At 38.9% G+C, this 20,610-nt stretch overlaps 1 protein-coding gene and 1 long non-coding RNA gene across 4 annotated transcripts in view; one reads left to right on the top strand and one right to left on the bottom strand.

Moving 5' to 3' along the window:
- Window positions 1-20,610, bottom strand: part of KCNQ5 (potassium voltage-gated channel subfamily Q member 5) — a 279,196-nt gene that overhangs the window by 257,277 nt on the left and 1,309 nt on the right. The window lies entirely within an intron of this gene.
- LOC115494264 (uncharacterized) lies at window positions 4,102-19,542 on the top strand. Of its 2 annotated transcripts, none has more exons than XR_012054933.1 (3): window positions 4,102-4,988; window positions 6,847-6,950; window positions 11,970-19,542. It is a non-coding gene; the product is annotated as an uncharacterized lncRNA (long non-coding RNA). The 2 variants fall into 2 exon arrangements; XR_012054934.1 differs by having other exon boundaries at window positions 4,103-4,988; window positions 12,233-19,542.

Genomic DNA, 20,610 nt, shown 5'->3' with positions numbered 1-20,610 from the left:
TAAGAAATTCTCAATCCTTGCAGCAGCACCAGACAGGAAAACATCGTCACAGTTAAGGGCATATTTCTTCTATGGATTTTTTTTTTTTTTATATCAAGAGCATAGCTTCAACAAGCTCCTTCGTGCTTAAAAGTGTGACTACTTTAAATAAATCATAAAAGCTAGTGGTTGTTGTACTGGATTCTCAAGCTGTTATTTTATGCCTCAAGCCAAATTTAAAAGAAGAAACACCCGTGTGTAACATCAACTGGTCTTCAATTACTGGCTGGCTTCATTTGCATTCTCTCAAACAGGAGTTGTGAAATGTTAAACAACCTGAAGAATATTTCTAACTTGCAGAAACTTTGCTTTGAATTATCCTCTGATTAGTAGCATAATAACAGGGTTTCTTTATCTAAAAGTATTTCAGGTACAGATAAAAATAAAAAGGTTAAAAATTACATCTTACTACCAAACATGAAAGTACTACTACACACATTATCTATCAGTCCAAACATTTTGCACATTTATTTGAAGTCCACAGACACTGCATTTGATATCTGAACTGCTCACTTTGCTTATAGGTCTTAAAAAAACATATTAAGATAGAAAAATCATAAGCAAAGATGAAGAATACATATGAAGGGACTCTCCTTTCTTTAATTTGTTTAATCTTTTTTAAACCTTTCTTTCTTTTATTTGGGGGATAAAATACACTTCAATATATTACTTACATATACAAGACTTGAGGTAAAAGGAAGCAAAAAATACAAGGTTTGCCAAAAGAGGTAGTAGATGTCCCATCCCTGGACACAGGTTCTCTAAGCAACCTGATCTAGGTGAAGATGTCCCTGCTCATTGCAGGGGCATTGGACCAGATGATCTTTAAAGGCCCCTTCCAATCTGAACTATTCTAGGATGCCGTGATTCTATATGGCCATTCTATCTATGGATTCTATCTATGCTGTCCCATTCTGAAGGACAAACGTCTCCTTTTAGTTGGATTCTTCTGAAGTGCCTACATCTCTAGCGGGACAAAAGGAGAAGCCTGGAACAGCTGAAACAATGACACTGCAGTTGGTTCATTAAAGGTTTCCAAGTATGAACCATTCCCCAGTACAGAGCCATGTTTGCAGTCCTGAGGGACAAGACCTGGGTCCTTAATAACTGCAAAGGCTGAAGTGAATCACTTCAGGGCAGGCACTGGGCAAGCCCAGCTACGTGCTGCAGCCAGCAGGCTGTGGTTATCAGCTCTGCAGCAGGGCACTGCTGCATGCACCTCCGCTCCCTTACAGCAGAAGCCCTGGAAAACACCAAGATTCAAACGGAAAGTATTACCAAAGACAGAGTCTGAGTAGAAAAGGGTGAAAAATATATTTACACACACAATTTCAGTGGTTTTACGACAGAGCACTCTTCCTCACCAAGTTTCAGAAGCCAGCCCAGAAAGAGTCACCAGTTTTTTCACAATAATTTGTCTTTTCTGGAGGGGTAGAAGTGGGTGGTTAAAAGTTCAAGCTGGAGGTCAGCTTGCCAAACTCTATTAACAGCTTCTAATACCTGTAACCAGTATTCAGCAATACTTACACGCTGCCTCTCCATCCTTTCCTTCAGCTTCCTTTTACATCTACTTTGTACTTGTAATACTGAATTGTGCTGCTTAGAGCATCAAGCAGAGGCAAGAAGCTAATCTCAAGAGTATCAGCCTCCCCTCTGTGAATTCCTCATGAAAAATGCAACATGAAATCTCTAGCAGGAGTCTCACCTCTTTTCCACATTTTGGTCATCTGCAGAGAAAAGGGAGCGAGTGGGAGAGAGAGAATGGCTGGTTGGGTATTTTGAGCAAATATTTCTCCTGAAAAAACATACCGATTCCCAAGTATCCAAGTTTTCATCAAAGGAAAGGATTGATTTTATTTCTGCTTCATAGGCATATTGATAAGTCCTAAAAGCCTTTGATTTCTTGTGAGAAAGTCTTAGTGAAGTTAAACTCAGTATATTAAAAAAAAAAAAAAAAGATTGAAGCACAGTATTTACCTAAGAGATATATTTTACATTTGATTTAGAAAAGAGGGAACACCAAGTCTTTGCTGCAATTTGAGATGGAATTTTTAAAATCCCACCGTTTCATAAGACAAAGAATATTCTCTACCAGCTCTGACTGCCAATCACCCCTTCTACAGCATGATCTGTGGAGTTTTGAGTATGCCTATACTACTAAAGCCTAGGTGGCCAGGAAGAGGTCTTGGGCACTACACCCTTGGATACTTCAGGCAGGAGATGAAGCTCTGGTTTGCTCTTTGTCTTCAGGAACAGTTTGCTCCCACAACCCCTCATTTTTGGGGGAAAGGACAACAGATAGATGAAGTGGCCACAGAACTGGTTCATGTGGCACTTAACAGTACTTAACAGTAATTTAAGTTTAGTGCTACAAAAAACACCATTCTGATGGGCTGCAACACAGTTTTCTCATTCTTTTGGATAGTTTGGATAAAACCCCCAAGGAATATGTATAAGGACTACCACCTGATGCTCAGAAGGGTACAAGATGCCAAGTACAAGACAGGATAGATGTAGCCAGTCACTTCTGGTATAAGGTAGACCTCAGTGATGTGGAAACAGGAAAGCCCACATCATTTCACCTCAAGATTACATATACACATATACTTATGTACAAAAGAATCCACCTAAAGGTGGGTCTGTAATTTGTTGGAACTCATTCACTTGATGGCGCTTCTGTATGCATTTAGTGTGAGGAATAACGCAGCATACACATGAAATAACACCTAAACATGCTCCCATTGTACTGGTGCACCTATTCAGTGTATGGCTGCTGAGTCAAAAGGAAAACATCACTGAAAGGAAGGGAAAGCTTAAAGCACAGGGGAAATGTCTAAGTTTTGAAAGCTACAGACCGGGCGAAAAATGTTAATTCACATCAATGTTAGTTTTTAAAAACTGCGGTGCTTGGGTTTTACAATCATATTTTTATAAAAATTATCTCCTGAGTTTTTAAAAATAAACAAAAAAATGTCCCAGCAATTTCCCCGAATTTCAGTTTTGGCTTAATTTTTCTACTCTCTGAGTCTCCAATGTCACTTCATTTTTCTTCCATTGGAAATTTAAGATGTTGCCTATACTATTTACTGGAATTTTAGGGAATGCGTTTATTGTTATTACCTACCTAATTGGATTACAAAATGCATTTTAAATAGAAGAAAATTAATAAACCAGTCAAGCATTTAACACAAATTTTCAATGTCCGTATATTAAAGAGAGTATCTTTAATTTTAAGGTAAGGTTTTACAGAAAAAAGAAATCACATGCAAAGGATTTTTAGTAGGGGAGATAAACAAGACTCAAAAGACCCTCTATTAAAAAAAAAAACAAACAAATAAATTAAGATGAACAACAGGAAAAAGGCCTTACTAACCATAACTGTGAAACATAGTGACCCAAACCTAGAATTCACATCTTACAGATTAGACTGCCTACCCAGATTTGAAGTGATTACCATAATACCAACAGCTTATCAGCACCAAAAAGCAAGCCTGGTGTCACACACAGCCACACCTTGACAGACATTTGCTGGTACAACCCAGCAAATGTACCAGGTACCAGCCTGCACTCAGCCAAGGGTAGCTGATGTGGGACATCACCTCTCAAATGAAGCCAAGAAAACTGGGACAGACCTCAAAAAACAACTCTACAGAAGATGAAAATTAGATTCTGGGTGTCTTTTAAAAAGTGCATAATTAATGGATTTTTTTCCTTAGATCTTTAAATTCTACACTCTTCTCTTAGGAGGCAATACTTTCAATAAATAGATGAATGTGATTTTGTGCTCTGGGAACTCATAAGATGTCTTGTATTTTAAGGAAACCAATACTAGACACTGCTGCACTTAATTTCCCCCCTAAATTACTACCCCTATGGATTTTACTCTGTTATTTACACACAAGCAATTAAGCACTCTATTTGATGCAGTTAAAATTATTTCTTCAATAGAACCTTAGTCTTCAAAAGTACAGGAACCTTTTTTGGATACTTTTCCATTTTAGTAAGACAATTACAGTCAAGCTGCTTTCCTCTCCTAGTGACAAATTCAAACCAAATTTTTAGGAGCCAAAAACTATCAGCAGTGAATAATGCCTGGAAGAAGCTGCTGGTTTCAGTCCTGTTTTCAATTGGCAACATGTACCCAACTGCAGTAGCAGTAATCAATACACTTTTTAGCAGGCTGGTCATGCAAACCAGGCTACATAAGCTACAGGAATAAAACTCACTTTCAACAGCAATGTCCCAGGACAAGGTTACAGAAAACAGAAATTTGTGGAATTTAATGACCATGCTGGTTCTACATAAATGCTCCAAGGTTATACAGGACACTGACATTTCCAGGAATGTCCATCTGGCATATTTCATATGTATCAAGGTTATAATTACTAAAAAAAAAAAAAAAAACAACAAAAAAAAAAAAAACCAAAAAACCCCCAAAAAATCCAAAAAGAAAACAGGAAGGGAAAAAAAAAAAGCAGCAGAATCTCATAATTATGAAGCTCACCAGAGAAAATACAATCATAATTTAAAGTTAAATGGCACTATTTTTTTTCCTAAACAATTTTTAAACCCTCCCTTGTATTTCTGAATTTTGTGTGCCTGGAAAGTTGCACAAAACATGTTGCTTCAGGGCTGCACCTAATTACATTGGGCATCCAGAAATAGGTGCATCTGACTCAGAATTTCTGCATGCCTTGCCAACCAATCAAACCATAAGAAATGCAAACTATGCTTAAATTAAGCAATAAAACACTGCAATTTGCAAGTTGTAACGTATTAGCATACATCGCACTGCAAGGAAGGACTCCACAACAGGAAACAGGTTCAAAGTATATTTGTACCCAGTACTGCTGAGAGTATCTTCACAACTGTGACTTTACACAACTGGAGTCACACAACCAACTATTCCACACTGAATATTACGGAACAGGACTAAACATCAAATGAGGGTAAGTGCTCTAAAACAGTGATACCTTTAATTACCAGCTCTTAATTCTCGCCTTTTTAAACCTTTATAAATGCGAGAGTTTTTCATTTGATGATCATACTTCCCTGTAGACAATCTTCCAGACAGATTTAATTTATTTAGCGACAAACATAGAACTGATACAAATCCAGACTTAAGTAGCAGATCATGCTGAGAATTTGTCATTTTACCTTATGGTAAAATTATGAGATCAGGCACTGCATTTTGCAGTGGTCCAGGTCAGGTGGGCAATGGGCCAAAGAGATGACCACAAAAACTCCATGCTTGTCTGGGACTGTTCTCTCAGAAACATCCTGAAGACAGCAGATGCAGCTGAGCTGTTTTATTTTACTCTTTCACAATACTATGCAGGCAAGTTATGTAAATCAACTGGACCAAATATGCTCTTAGAGATTTCAAAAGAAAATACATTTCATCATGAGAATCTTACCGTATTTATTTTCATGCCTCAAGGGTGTTATTAATAATTAGCAATTTACACAAAGTTGCTAGAAAATGCACAAAACAAACCAGTAGATTAAGCCTCAGATATTTTCAACTTAAAAGCTAAAAATCAATGCTAACCATTAGAGAATGGTCCAAGAACTATAAAGCAACTGATAACCACTGCATTCACAGGCAACAGTATCAGCAATTAAAGGAGCTACCAGTAAGTGATCCATGCCAGTTTTGAGAATTTTCCACCAACAGCTGCTGTTCCATAGCAGTCCAGTCATTTGACTAACTTGTAAGGTCATTTTCTAAATGGGAAGTGCTAAGTCTTAAGTTGGAGTTGCAAGGAGCTCCCTTAGTTGACAGCTATGTGCCAAGAAATGTGGCAATAAATTCCAAGCAATGAGACAACTTAACATCAACAGCATTATATTAATATATGTGGGTTTTTAGATTGATACTACAAAGAACAGCCTTCATCTATGTTCATTATGGAGCAAACTCTGCTATTAAACACTGATTTGCACAAAGGCTACAAACATAATATTCAATCAGCTATCAAACTGAAATACATTTAAGAGCTATTTGAACAATTGAAGTATTTCCTATTCATTTTACATTAGAAAAATATCCAGATCCCCATGCCTGCAAAAGAACAATCATTTTCAGAAATGAATAAAACTGTATATAGCAAAATAGGTTATTTTGTACCATATAATTTTCCAAACTCTATGGTTACTTTTGCAGCAGTATTTCAATGGCTACCTTTCAAGACAAAGTATTTTGCCACTTACAGTCTCTGTTACTCATTGCAAATGATTAAAGTAAAAATGTAAAAACACTGTCTGCAGCATACTGTGATACATTGCAGCTGCAGGTGATTTACCATATAATACACCACTGCACAAGCAGTCACTCCTGAGGCTGCACAAAATGAGATTACATTGGGTTGACAGAAACCTGAACAATTTTTAAAAAAATTACACAGCACTCTCACAAAATTTAAGAATAAGAAGATAAAGCATCCAATTACTTTACAGGCATTTTGCTTGAGTAAGAGCTTCTGGATTGAGCCTGGAATTAACGGCTAGTAAACAGCTTTAGGATTTCGCCTGCCGTTTGTACCTGCTAAAGACTTCTTTATCCAAAAGTACTAGAGTTTGACTCAACAAAATATAAATCATGTTCTCTGCTTTCATTAATGTAGACAGCACTGCACATCAGCACTTTTACATATAGGTATAGATATATTTATAAATAACTGCATGCTTGAATGCATCAGAGAGTTTTCTGAAAGCCAAAAGAGTGTGAGGTAAGTGCCAGGACGGTGCTGAAATTTCAAAGGAAATAAACCATGGTGTTAAAAGCTGTGTTCTTTTCACCCTCAGCAACGTCCAGGGGATCCAGTTACAAACGTGACCATTAGTAAGCCTTTAGACTCCAGATCCTTCATCCTCCGTGGGACAACTTGAGTTAATCAGAGAGCACAGAGGTAAGAAAAGATCATTAGTCCCTTAGGAAATCAACTGGGCACAAGCAAAAGAAGAAAAAAAATTGACTGGCAGAGTAGCTAAAAAGCCACTCAAATTGAAGTCTTACATCTTAATTTTGAGTGGTATTTTGGAAAACACCTATATACTCAAAAAAAGAAAAATAATCTTTTTTTCACCTTTCAGTTGGAAAAAGAATTTAGAAACACGTCAGCCTCAAAAGCTTTATAAGACTCTCCATATGAAAAAAAAAAATCCAGTGGGTTTTGTTGGGGGTCTTTTGGTTTTTTTTGTATTGAATTGAATGTATTGAATGATTCAATGTGGAACAGAAACAGCAATCACAGTGGACTCAGCCTATCCAGAAACCTTCCTGCCTATATATATATAATTTTTAAACACCTGTCATCCAGAGCTTAGTTTTTAAGAGAGAAAAACTATTTAAGACACTTAGTTGCAAAGATCTGGATTGCTGTTTCATCCAAGGTCGCAAGCAAAAATACTCTTTTCCACTTATGTTTTTGAAGAATTTGCATATAATTTATACACAGTTTTAGAGGTTTGGTAGAATGTCCCAGAAGACACAGTGATGACAGCAATATGATCACTAGAAATTAATTCAACTATCTCAAGAGCATTAAGTTGATCTTCCTTCCATACTAGAGACTGCAAAAGTTTACAGATGGAGAAGTGTCTTTTGGGAGAAGCAGCTTCCTAAAAACATACCTGAAAATGAACAAAATACTCCAATTCATTCACCTTTCTCAAAGATTGTGAAGCCCTAGGATTTTGACAGCAACTTGTTTCCAAGAACCCACGACACTGATTTCAGTGTGTTCGTCCATGTTATCCCATTGACTGTTTTCCCCATATTCTTACCAGCCTCTACCATCAACTTAATTTGGCAGTTGTTTTAGCTCCCAGCCTCACAGACAGTTGTAAAGCAGGGTGTAAGTTTAGCACTATTAATTCAGCTGCCTCCTAGTTTCCCTGCTACATGCTGAGAAGCTGCGTTGCCATTCTGCTTGTTCTTCCACCAGTCATCCATTTCTCTAATTCAGTACCCTCAACAAAGACAAATAATACAGGAAGGAGACTCTCATCAACCATGTGATAATTAATCTTCATAAAATTGTTAAACAATGAAATTCCTAGCTCATGCAACAGTTCAGCATCTGCCAAAATAAGCGTCACTTTCAAAAAGTGACGGGAAAATAACACATCATGGGTTTTGTTACAGTTTTACTGAAGTTAGGATTAGTTGCTGTATGTTAGAAGTGCACTCATGCTAATCTATTGTCAAGGTATATATTGGTATATGAAAAGCACTTGTATCACATGCTGCTGAGGGTATCAGACCCAGCAAAAAGGAACAGTTCCATTTGTTGTTTCCTTCCACTTAATGAATCATGCAAAGCTGACTTTCTGGTTTTGTTATTCACTTAAAAATATTTTTTTAGAAATTAACTAGCCAGATACTTTTTACAGCTATTGAAAGGGAAGAGAAGTAACTTTCTCCCCAGAAAAGGAAGGAGCAGTAAGAGGAGCTGCTGAGGAGCAAGGGTTGTACAGCCACAGGGATAAGCACACAGAGCACACTGCTGAGTCCAGACAGAAGAAGGTTACAAGAACTGAAAGAGTTTTAATAATTTGAGCTGTGGTGACAGATAGGTCACCTTTGAGATATTAGCTTGACAAAGATCATGTTAGGAATTATAAAGGTCCATCTGAACAATGATGTCTGGGTTATCACCCTGCATAAAAGACAGTGACAACTGTTGTCTGCAGTGATTTAGAAAAATGCAGCATTATTTAAATGCTCAAATTATTTTATCATGAACTTCTATAGTCTGCATTTGTTACATGAAAGAAATTTGCACATTGGTAAATGTCACCCTCCAGAACTGTACCTCTATGTGCCATCATTTTCACAAGGTGTCCTAACAATTTTCCAGTGTTCTTTATTAATTACTGCTTTTAATCAAATTAACATGCTAATGATTTTTTGGAACATCTAACCAGCAATTCCCAGGGCTAGACTGCAAGACAACAGTTCTATTCTACTGCCAGGAAACAGTATGAGCTCTATGTGTAGTGATTTGTTGCCACCACCTGCACACCCTCCAGAAGTAGGGAAGTCAGCCCTCAGTTCAAAATCAATCCACAGATCCATACTTGGAACAGCATAACCTGCCAAGGTCACATATCCCTTACAGTATGCCTTATATTTAAAGACAAGGCCGAAACACAGAACTTTATTACTGAGCCTTCTCAAAATACTGACTACAGCAGATACCCTGCGGGGTCATAAGACATGACTGTGATACACGCTGCACTGTGATGAAGGCAGTCACTGGTTCACTGCAGGGTGCTAAATATAGACTGGGAGATGAATGGGCCTCTCTAATATCCTGATCCCATTTCCAAAACCAAAATACACTTCAGGTCTCTTGATCAGTCAAGAGATCGCTCTTCTGCAAATTGCTTCCAAATCTTTACAATTTCAGCCAGGATCATTTTTAAGTCATACTTCATAGAGATTTTATACTTAAGACAGAGAAGAATACAATTTTGTCATGGATTATTAAGCTTGAAAAACACCATCAAAATTTAATAAAATCATATTTCTTAAATAAATGCGCGCCCTGCTAGTAAACTTTATCTTTCCAGTCGAGGACATATCTGAAATGTCACTGTTTTATCCTTACAAATCTGAGTTTTCAATCACTGTACATTATAGTATTTAACTCCTAAAGTTTATGATAAAGGCAAGACAAAAAAATGTCATGACCTTTCATGGTGGTGAGATAATTTACAGATATGGGCGTATGAGAAAAATCATACAAATAATTTTTCCTGCTGACACTTACTGGTGTGGTACTGTGTCCAGTTTGGTACAGTTACTTCAGCTCCAGCTTTCCCATTCATGAACAGCAGCAATAACAACATTTAATCTAATATTAATATACTTTTTGATGTCTTTTATATTTCATGTGTATTAGTAACTCAGTTATGGTTTCAAGGAAAAATTCTCTGGACAAGAGTAAGACTGACTGAATCCCTTTCTGCAGAAAAAGTCCCTGAGGACTGCATTTCTCACCAGGTTTCTGAATTCCAGAGGGTATTTCAGATGCAACTCTCCAGGTTTTCCTCCAAGTGTAGATGTAGCCATGCTGGAGGTCAGACACTGGACTGCACCTTGCTGTCCAGCTGCAGCCCTTCCCATGAAATGACCTGTAAGAGCAGCTAAAAAGTGACCTCAGCTCCAGCAAAGAGTAGACCCAAACGGGAATAAACTAGCTGAGGCTCAGCTTCAGCAAGATTTACATGCATATTTACCAGAGGAAAAGCAATCACGAACACGATGAGTTAGTGAACAAAACTTTCATGTTGTGGTATTTCCTCAGATCTGCATACAGAGTCAAGACTTCAGTGGAAGAAAAATGTAAAGGTCAATATCATGTTTATTTACATATAAATCCATAAAATTGACTCATAGTATGCCTTCACCTTTCTCTCTACAGAAAACAGGTGAAAGGGGGGGAGAAATACTAAAAATATATTATTAGTAGAAGACAAGCACTTTTCTAACCTGAAAGTAATACATAGTATCAGTCAAGTACTGTTACAGTCAAGTAGACATTGATAAATTCTCCCTTCCCTAAATGATTGTGCTCCCACCTAGATAACTTCTGCTTCTGCAACGCCACATATGCTTTCACCATAACTCTCCCCATGTAATATCTCCAAACAGCAAAATCCTATGCAGAGTGCCCACACATATGTGGGAGCACTGAAGATTTCAGATTAGTCCTTTCTCTCTCCATAGAAGAATTTCTCAAGTAGAACTAAAGAAGCTTTATAAAATCTTTATAATTCAGATGAGTTTTTGCCATCAATCATGAAGGAAAGATAGAGTATTTATCAATGTTCAGTTTGATGGTTTCTAGTAATTACTCTGTAAATACCTAAATCTAGTAATAACACCGCTAAAAAGTATGTCTACAAGAATTTTCAGGACAAAAGTCAAAATTCCTTCCAAAGAGTATTTGTAATTCAGGACCATCATCTGTCTCATTGTAGCCAACAATAACCTCTCAACCTCACCCAGCAAATAAATTATTTGCAAAGACAAATCACAAGTTTAGTCAGTAGTCAGTGTGACCTTTTAGGAAGGATAACTCCCTTCCAGACAGTATCTCCAACCACTAAATGAAATCTCTATTTTCCAAGTTAAGGGGAAAGAAATACAACTGCTTGAGCAAATTGTATTGGATAAACACTTATAATGGCCCCAGACATTAGCAAAGCTGTTTGTCTTTTATTCTAAATTCTGCTTCATCTTCAGTCTGCAGAGGTGGTTGGGACATATCAAAGAGAGACACACACACAGATTCATCAACTAGAAGCTGAATAAGTCACTTGAGGCCATGCACACTTACTGTAACTAACCATAGTCGTGCCTGAAGTGGAATGGAACCTCCTTGAAGAAGAAACATTATATTAACATTTCTAGTAATTGTAGCCAAAGGCACAAGAAAGGCCTGTTGAAGTGAGGCGGGGGTTGGCATCTTCTTCCAAGTAACAAGCAATAGGGCAAGAGGAAGTGGCCTCAAGATGTACCAGGGGAGGTTTAGATCTGATATTAGGAAAAATTTTTTCACAGTAATGATTGTCAAGCATTGGAACAGGCTGCTGAGGAAGTTATTCACTTCCCATCCCTAGAGACATTTAAAAGACTTATGGCAGATATGAAACTCAGCGATGTGGTTTAATGGTGGATTTGGCAGTGTTAGATTTATGGTTAGACTGTATGACCTTAAACACCTTTCCCAACCTGAATGATTCTGTGATTGAATGCTTCTAAATTCTCAGAACTGCATTCAGAAGAGTCTGAAGGACAGGTCTAAGAAAAACCCTCCCTCTGCCAGCATAGGCTCTTCCTTCTTCCCTCCCTGTTGCACAGATACCTGCAAGTAGCTCGTTCACACATGGGTTTACGTTTCCTGCCATCTATACAGATCCTTCTGCACAGAGCTGCACAGAGTGCTCCTTCCTGTGGCAACGATTCTTCTGGTACATGTGAATAAACCTGACTCTACAGATAGATATCAACTGCAGAGAGATGTAAGCAGAAAAAGAGAGAAAGGAGACTTCGTTCCTCCTAATGAATTTGGAGACTTCTGACTTCAGTCAGCATAACTTTCTTGGATGTAAAAGTTTTTCAAGTTGATGAATTCACTGTGTGATTTTTCTGGAAACATAGCAGTTTCATTTTCTCCAGGGCTGAGCTACCTGATGGGAAGAGGACATCACCTGCTTACCAGCATGGCAGTAGTGTGGATATAACACCAGCCTCATCACGCCAGCTTCAACTGAGCCATCACCTGTCATCTGTCCTGTGACAGGGCAGTTTCACTGTTAAAAAGATGCACTGACAGAGACTTTTCTCACAGAGAGAGTGGCCTAGATCTTCAAACTCACTGCCAAGGATCAGTGACCCTCTAGCTCCACCACCTACAGAAATTCATCCAAAGTAGTATAAATTTTCCCACAAAAGACCCTCTCAAGTATGTCAGGACTCTCATCTACATTCAGAAAGGCCCAGCAGTAACTTTAAAGTGCATTCCTGTCATGACAGCTTCAAAGGGAAAGATTTGTGCATTTCCTTCTAATTGGTAGTTCTCAGATACCAAAGTTATGGAGGAGCTTAGGCCACATAAAGAAATTAAATGTAATGCCCTAGGAGAAGTTAGATGCTATTTCTGACTGAATGACCTCAAGAATGTGTGCAAGTGTTCTGATCTATGACACAAGTGAAATAGGAGGTATCTAAATGTGTTCAGTAGCAATTTTTTTCTCAAAGCATAAGGTTTTTGTTCTCTTGGTTTGGTCAATTTGACTCCTGGCACCAGCCCGTTCCTTCCATATGGTATCAGGTAAAACTGTAATAAAAGAATGAAAACTCTACAGAAATCTCAAAAGGCATTAATATGTTTGCTTGGTCAGACTATGGAGTCTCAAGGCAAGAAGGAAGCCAAGACAAACAGGAATATATTGCTTAAATCAAGTCGTGGGCAGGTACTGAACTTCCTTTCTTCATTATTTCTAATCAGTTTAAGAGCATGATTCATTTGTTAAACTTCATTCTGTACAAGTGGGGAGAAAAAAGTGAATTACCCATTGAATGCACAATAGAATAATGAAAGGAAGCTGCAGGTACTTCATGCTTTTGAAAATTATTCACTCTTCAAGAAAATGCTTAGAGACATATTTATGTCTATCTCTGTTAAGTAAAACACACATTTATGTTTGAAGATTTTCTTGGATGAAGTCTAAATAGAAAATTTCAGAAATGCCAGGCTTGAGGACTGTGTCCACCTCTGCATCACTGGACCAGGCTGTATATATTAAGAAATAATCACATTTCAAGCAGAAGACACTGTCTGAGACTACACTTCAGTGCCCCAAATGATGAACGTTTTGCTGAGCTTCCTGCAATGCAATTACACTGCAACTCAGACAGCTATCACAAGATAAATCTAATGCTCAGCAGAAAATTTAAAATATTTCTTGATTAGGTGCAGCTGACCTATATGACAGCCTTTGAACTTTTAATTAATATCTTTAAAGGAAGGGGAGGTTTACGCATGAAAGGGCAACTCCTTAAAATTATTTTGCAATTGATAAACTGAGCAGTTCAAGAATTTTCTACCTTGATTGACCTGTGGTGGCAATCCCTTGGGTAATGTACATCTGCTCTCTTACAGGAAATCTGTAAAACCAATTCACAAAATAAAAAATCTTGCAGAGAAAACAAGGAAAAAAAATTGCAAGTTCCCCCAAACTCAGTATATTTTATATAACCCATGTTAACAAGTGAATCTCAATGCACCATCATTAACCTAAAAAACCAAGAATGCGTGCTGTGTTGTGTTAATGGTTAGAGAACATCTGCCTCATTAGAAATAATACAGAAAATTATGTCTACTATGTATACATGTTAAAGATATTTTGTTAGATAGTATTATTCATGCTTTCTACTCCATCTTTTCTACCTGAGAGCAGAAGACACTATTTTGCTTCACTTAAAATCGGTCACAAATTTAATAAATTTTCACCACAACTATTAAAAATATAGTCAGACTTGGAGTAGGGAAAGAGCATCAAGTATGAATAGATATCATGACCTACTTTTGATTTAAAAAGTTGAACAACACAGAAACTTAAAAAAGTGTTCAGTGAAGAAAGGTGTCTCTATCATTAAGATATTGTTCAGGGCCTACTTTGAAAATCTGTCACAAAAATACTTTCTCACAGGCCATTAATTCACTAAAACCACTTCTTCTTTGAGAACACGTATTTAATTCCATACTGGAAATTCATATATCATCCCTCAGAATAAATCTGAAATTTTGGGCAGGTTCCTTCATAATTTGAGACCACAAAAAGTATTCCAAGAGTCTCCACTTCATACAACACACTCAGTAAAAAAAAACAAGAATACCTCACCAAAGACTGGCATACCAAGAAAAATGGATGTGAGGTAGGAGTCTCATCCCCACATATGATGTTCATTGCATGGGTTTTGTGCGAGGACAAAAAATTACAGCAAAAAGATAATTATGAAAAAAACTCTTAACACATGTCTTGCTATAAGAGGAGGAAGATTCTCTTGTAAAGGTTGTAGATTAATTTGAAACTCAAATACTAACCTACTATCCACCTTCCTAAACACAATTCCTAATCTCATTTAAGAAATAAACCTTATGGCAAATAGAAGAAAGCCCACATGCATGAACTTTCCCTGACCCAGTTCTGGGTGAATTTTTCTCAAAGACAGCCTTTTGTAGTCTTTTTTATAGAAAGCTGTGGATCTATTTTGATTTTTATAGAAAATTAGTCGCTTCCCCTGATCACCATTCTTGAGTCAGAAAGTAAGGCCAGTGCAAATGAGAAAATGTAATAGATCAAGCCTCAAAAAATAAACGTGAAACCAGATTTTACTAAGATAAGCATGAACATTCCTGATACTTATCTACTGAAAATCCTTAAGTGGAAAATAACTCTCCAACAATAACAAAAAAAAAACAACAACAAAAAACACCACAACAACAACAAAAATAAACAACCCACTCCCCGCCCCCAAAAGAACAACAAAAAAAAAAAAAAAAAAAGGCAAAAAATAGAAGCTAGATGTTATTTAGTGCTCATGACAGAGTTCCAGGAGAGGTCTGCTGTCCATGAACAAGACCAGGAAAGAGGAGGAATGAAGCATAGCTGAGCATTTAATCTTCTCTACTAATCACAAAGAAGAAGACAAATGGTTTTAAAGATTGTTACATCTCCACTGCTCTGGTCAGTACGTAACAACTGAGGTAGAACAAGAAAATACTGGATGTGACCATAAACATCTATGAGCACAGCTAAGGGAAAAGCAGATATCTGCACCTGGTGCAGAATAATCCCATGTATCCATTCAGGCTGGGAACCCACTGTTTGGGCGGCAGGCCCAGACAAAAGGGTGTTTCTGTGGACACAGAAGGTTGAGCAAGGCAACAGCATGCTTTTTTCAGAAATAAGGCAAGCACCAAGTAACTACACTAGAAGACTGGGACTGACAGGCTGGAAAGGTTTTCTTCTCTACTCAGCATGGCCTCACACACTAGGGCAGTCAGCTGTGATCCTTCCCAGCTGAACAGGAATGTGAAGAAGACAGAGGAGATGCTGGAGAGCAACCAAGATACTCAGGAGTCTTGAGCTTTTGTCTTGGAGCAGGTGATGGAGCTGAACATGTTTGGTCTGACAGAAGGGTGTTCTAACAGATGATGTAGTAGCAGCCTACATCTCCTTGAAGGTAAATGATAAGCCAAAATCCTCTCAGCGGTGACAGAACATATAGAAAGGGACAATGACCATAAATTGCCATTTGGGACGTTCAGGGTGGCTCTTCCATTCTTCCCTCCCCAAGTCAAACCACCTCTTTTTTCAACAGGCAGGTGTTGCAGACCTGCAGGTTATTCAGCAAGGTGGTGGGACCTTCATCCAGGGAAATTTAGGACCTGTCTGGACAAAGCCATCTCACACAACTGGGAAGAGTGTATCTCCCAGCTGGACTGGGTAACTTCCCAAGGTTCCTTCAAAACAATGTGTAGGTGAGAAATATGCACATATATAGAATCACAGACTGCTTCAAATGCAGTAAATCACTGCTGATTTATACTGAAGGGCATCTAAATATCCACTTTAATGCACTGTCCCTGAAAGAAAATGCCTACTAAGGTTTGTGTACTACAGTTAAAGAGTTTTAATGTTTTATCTCCTCAGTACCTAATAAGATTTGATTTGCTACATATTTATGTTTTCAACAGTATTTTTGTTAATTGTAAACATCATGCTGTTATTTGTTTTTACAAACATATAGAAGAAATATATTGCTACTCTAACAGCATCAGATCCTGACTCTGAAATGGTATCTGAAAAGATGAAAGGTGTAGAGTTACCTATAGAGCACCTGGAACTAGTTCACTAGATGCCAGAAAAAATGAAGAAATAAAAACGTTTCTCCTACTTTCAATAGAATGGGAAAAAGCAAGTCCTTTGGGTGTTGCACATGACTGGTTTTCTGGAACCTCCATTATTATACCAGGGGCACAGTGTGATGCAGCTCTGTTAGCTCACACGCAAAGACCTGCTGTTCAACAGCCATTCTGATCGTTACTGAGATATATCCTTTCCAGCAGATCTGGAAGACTAAAATAGCTAGTTAAATCTTTGATGGCATCATTACATTTTTTCCAGAAGTAATTTTTCAGGTTTTTTCCATCAATAACACAAAAGACAAGAATAACAACATACAGGCTCTTGCAATTCAGCTAACACTGTCTCTTTTCTTCTGCAGTGGCCAATGGGGGATGTCCATGAATGCCTATCAATACAGGCCATGCAAATTGTTACTGCCCTTGTGCACACATCCATATGTGTGATTTGGAATTCAGAAGATTCCAGAGCAAAAGTAAAGTTGGTAGCTTTGTAAATAGAAGGACATCTCCACAACAAATATCAAAGACTTCTGCATGGAATACATTACAAAGAAGTCAGAAAGAAACAGAAACTTTATTATTCCTGAAATAAATCCAACATGTGAAATTAGGAAACGTATGTAACTAATTATATCCTACCAGTATAAACAGTATCAAAGAGGAGTATTTTTCTTCTGAACATCTCAAGCCATCACATTTTCAGAATGTCAATTAAAAACAAAAATAATACAAAGCTCCTATGATAACTGAAGATGAAACCCAGAGTTAAATTTGCAACAAATCTGGAATTCCCCTTTGATCACTCTAAGGCAATGGCTGCACATTTTTATCACACCAAACAAGCCATAATAAACTGCAACAGCAATAACAGAAGGAATCCTGTGACATTCCAAGACAATGCTTTTGAAAAGTTACAGTATCACAGCCTTTTAGTGTAAGCACATGTCTTAAATATGCACATGGCTCCATGTGTAGGTGATGCAGTGTGGCATAAAGTGGTATCTAAAAAGAAGGTTTTCAAAAACTTGCAGGAAAGATCTTAAATTTTAATAGGACTTTCAATGTAAAGAACTATTGAAGTGCACAAAAAACGATTCAAGAAACATGTCATTCACGGCTCTGCTCCCCTGCACAACTTTACTGAAAGCAAAGGCCTTTGCTCAAGAGTAGCTTCTTCCTCTTGCTGCAGAGCTTTGCAGAATAGCTGTCTTTTCTAGAATCTGGCAGGTTTGTATTTACAAAGAAACTAACCAATTGACTTCTGAATGTAGGTCACAACACTCATTCCTTAGGTGGCTGGCCTATTTTTATCTTATTTGAAAGGGCAAGAAGAAAAAAGAAGAGCTAACTGGGCATGCTTCTTAGCTCCGGAGTGTTTTTCACTCTGGGAGTGATACATGAAAATATCACTGCAGAAATTATTTTTATTTGTAACAAATCTTCAATTCCCTAGATCTTATCTGAAAAACAAACACACAACTCCAAACTGTTAGACCAAAGCCTTTAAAACCAAAATTCTGTAACCACTCTTGTATTACTTCAACCTGCATGTCAGAGTGAGGTTTCAGGAGACCAATGATCTACTCAAAAGGACTCACCCCAGATAGCCCATTCCTGTAACAGAAATAGTACAGAGCTATAACGGGCTCCACTGCAGTCAGGAATAGCTTAGCAGTGGTACAAGCAGACATCTCCACATACTTTGTAATGTCTTTACAACTCTAAGCTACTCATCTCAAGACTTCTTTTTTCAAATAGTTGTGGCTTTTTTGTTATGTTTTGGTTTTTAATTCTGTAAGAAAGTCTGTTTTCCAAGCTGCAACTATATTTGATCAAGTGGCTGGAAAAAAAATGAGTCTGGAACACCATAAATATTATCCTATTATCTGACTGTGATTAAATCAGAATTATACAAATACATTAAAATAATTTGTAGACTGACAATAAGGATGGCTGTCAAACTGAAACCCAATGGAACTTCAAATGCACCTTAAACACTGTATCAGTGACAGATACTTTAAGGTAATATTATTACCAGGTGTCTTATACTACAGTAATGTTTCAGGATCTTTCACACAGATCTGTTCAGATAAAAGATGTAATGCTGGCATTACATTTGCCAAAATTGCCATTTGCAATTAAAAATTAAAACTGGCACTCTTTCTATGCAGGCAATTATCTAAACGCAGCTGGCAGTCTTCCTTGTTTACAGCACTGCTGTGTCATGACTACCCTCCGTTTGGAAATTTACCACTTTTTTTTTTTTTTTTTTTTAAGGTTTAAACTTGTCAGCTGTATTTCCCACTTGAACTTTTCTCGTTTTAAAGATTTCTATTATGAACTCAAACAAAAAGGTCCAAAACTATAATTTGCATATTTTGTATGGCAACTTCAGGCACTGCCGTAAAATTATTCCTAGTATATATTTTGGTGTTTGTTGCAACACTAATTTACATCCATCTAGGCCGCAGGAAAACACCTGTAAGGACCCAGACAGCAAAATGTACCAAATAAATGCTGTCTAAGAAGAACGTATTTGGATGTAAGAGTTGATTTTCAGAGTAAAACAGAAATAATGGGAAGATCCTCTAAGCGGACAAAAAACCTTTTATTGAATAATATATGATATTAAGCATATTGCTTACTTGCTATCTATAGTAATTGTCATCTACTAAATGAATCTATCCACAAAGTATCGTATTAATCAGAGTGCCATGTTTTTGGCAACGTTTTACTTACAACAGCTGCTATTAAAGCAAGATTTGAGGGTTCCCCTGTTGCTGGGAGAAGAGCGCTCTTTATGCTGTCAAACAGCTTGTAGGGACCAGTTGCTTTTTTATCCAAGACGCTGCAGCCACTAGCTTGATTTCCATGACTGTTATGGAACTAATACAAGTACTTACAGCATATCAGTTAAATATTCTGATTAGGAGGTATTTCCTGTAGACAAACATAACGATAAATTGTATTATATCCCTAATACAGTAATGCTTAACTTCCTTCCTCTGTAATTGATCACGTTTTCACAAATAAATACGATCCACTGTCAGGACTCCTTGACAGACTGTGCATGTTTTGCTCAGCCATTTAAAAGGATTTTGAGTAGGGCCTTTCCCCCGAATAATACCAAAACTCATAAAAACAGAGGATTGCTAATGAACTGAGGAACACGTCTGACCCCAAGGATACTGCAAGCAGTGACAGCCACGGGTCCCCTACCACAGGTGTCCCGGGCAAACCTCTTGAAGTTAAAGCAGCACAAGTTTCGCAGCGCGGTGACAGTACCGCTCTCCACTGAGCGATGGGACGGAACATATATTTCCGTCACGGGCTTTTTCAGGATGAGTGCGACAGGAACCGTCACTCGCTAAGATCAAAGCTCAGCAGCGGCAGGCACCGGCGGAGGAGCCGCCTGCGCGGCGGCCGCTCGCTGCACGCTGCCAGCGGCAGGTGGCCGCACCTGAGGCGCAGCATCCCGCGGCGCCGCGCACCCGCGGCGAGCACCCGCGTGGGAAGGCGCTGTCACCGCGCTCCCTGCGAGGCGGGGACCAGGCGCGCCCGGAAAACACTCAGGAGGCAGAACCGAGGGCTACGGTTCCGCGGCGGCAACTTTTCAAACCGCGCAGCGCTCGGTGTCCGCTCGGCAGGACAGGAGCCGCGGGTACCTATGCTGGATACCTAATGCGCCCCGCCGTCGCGGGGAGGATCCGGCAGCCGCCGGCACCCCTCGCTCCGTCTAATCTCGAGGCCGGCGTGTGGCATCAGTGGGAGCGCCGCGCAGTCTCCCCCCGCGCAAACTGGCTGCCTCGGGCGCCCGGGGGAACAGCGAGCATGTGCTCCCCGTCGTTCTCTCCTCCGGTTCTCTCTGCCGGGTGAACCCAGCTTTCCCCCATCACCTCCCAGCCAGGGCTGCGCGGGATTTCCCGCCGCCCGCGGAGCCGCGCCGCAGGTGGCAGCGGCTCCCGCGCCTCCGCTGACTCCTCCCGGGCACTTTCGGCGCGCCTCGCGGGGTACTCGTCCTCCCTGTGTCCCGGCACGGAGGGATGCCCGAGGACCAGGGAGCAGGGCAGGGAGGTACGCGCCGCGCCGTGCGGCGGGGCGCTGCTCAGGACACGTGTGG

This window comes from Taeniopygia guttata, chromosome 3 (genome assembly GCF_048771995.1).
Source record: "Taeniopygia guttata chromosome 3, bTaeGut7.mat, whole genome shotgun sequence".
In the NCBI taxonomy this organism is placed as follows: domain Eukaryota; kingdom Metazoa; phylum Chordata; class Aves; order Passeriformes; family Estrildidae; genus Taeniopygia; species Taeniopygia guttata.
Note: the sequence above shows the minus strand (reverse complement) of the source record. Positions and strands in the feature narration are given on the sequence as shown.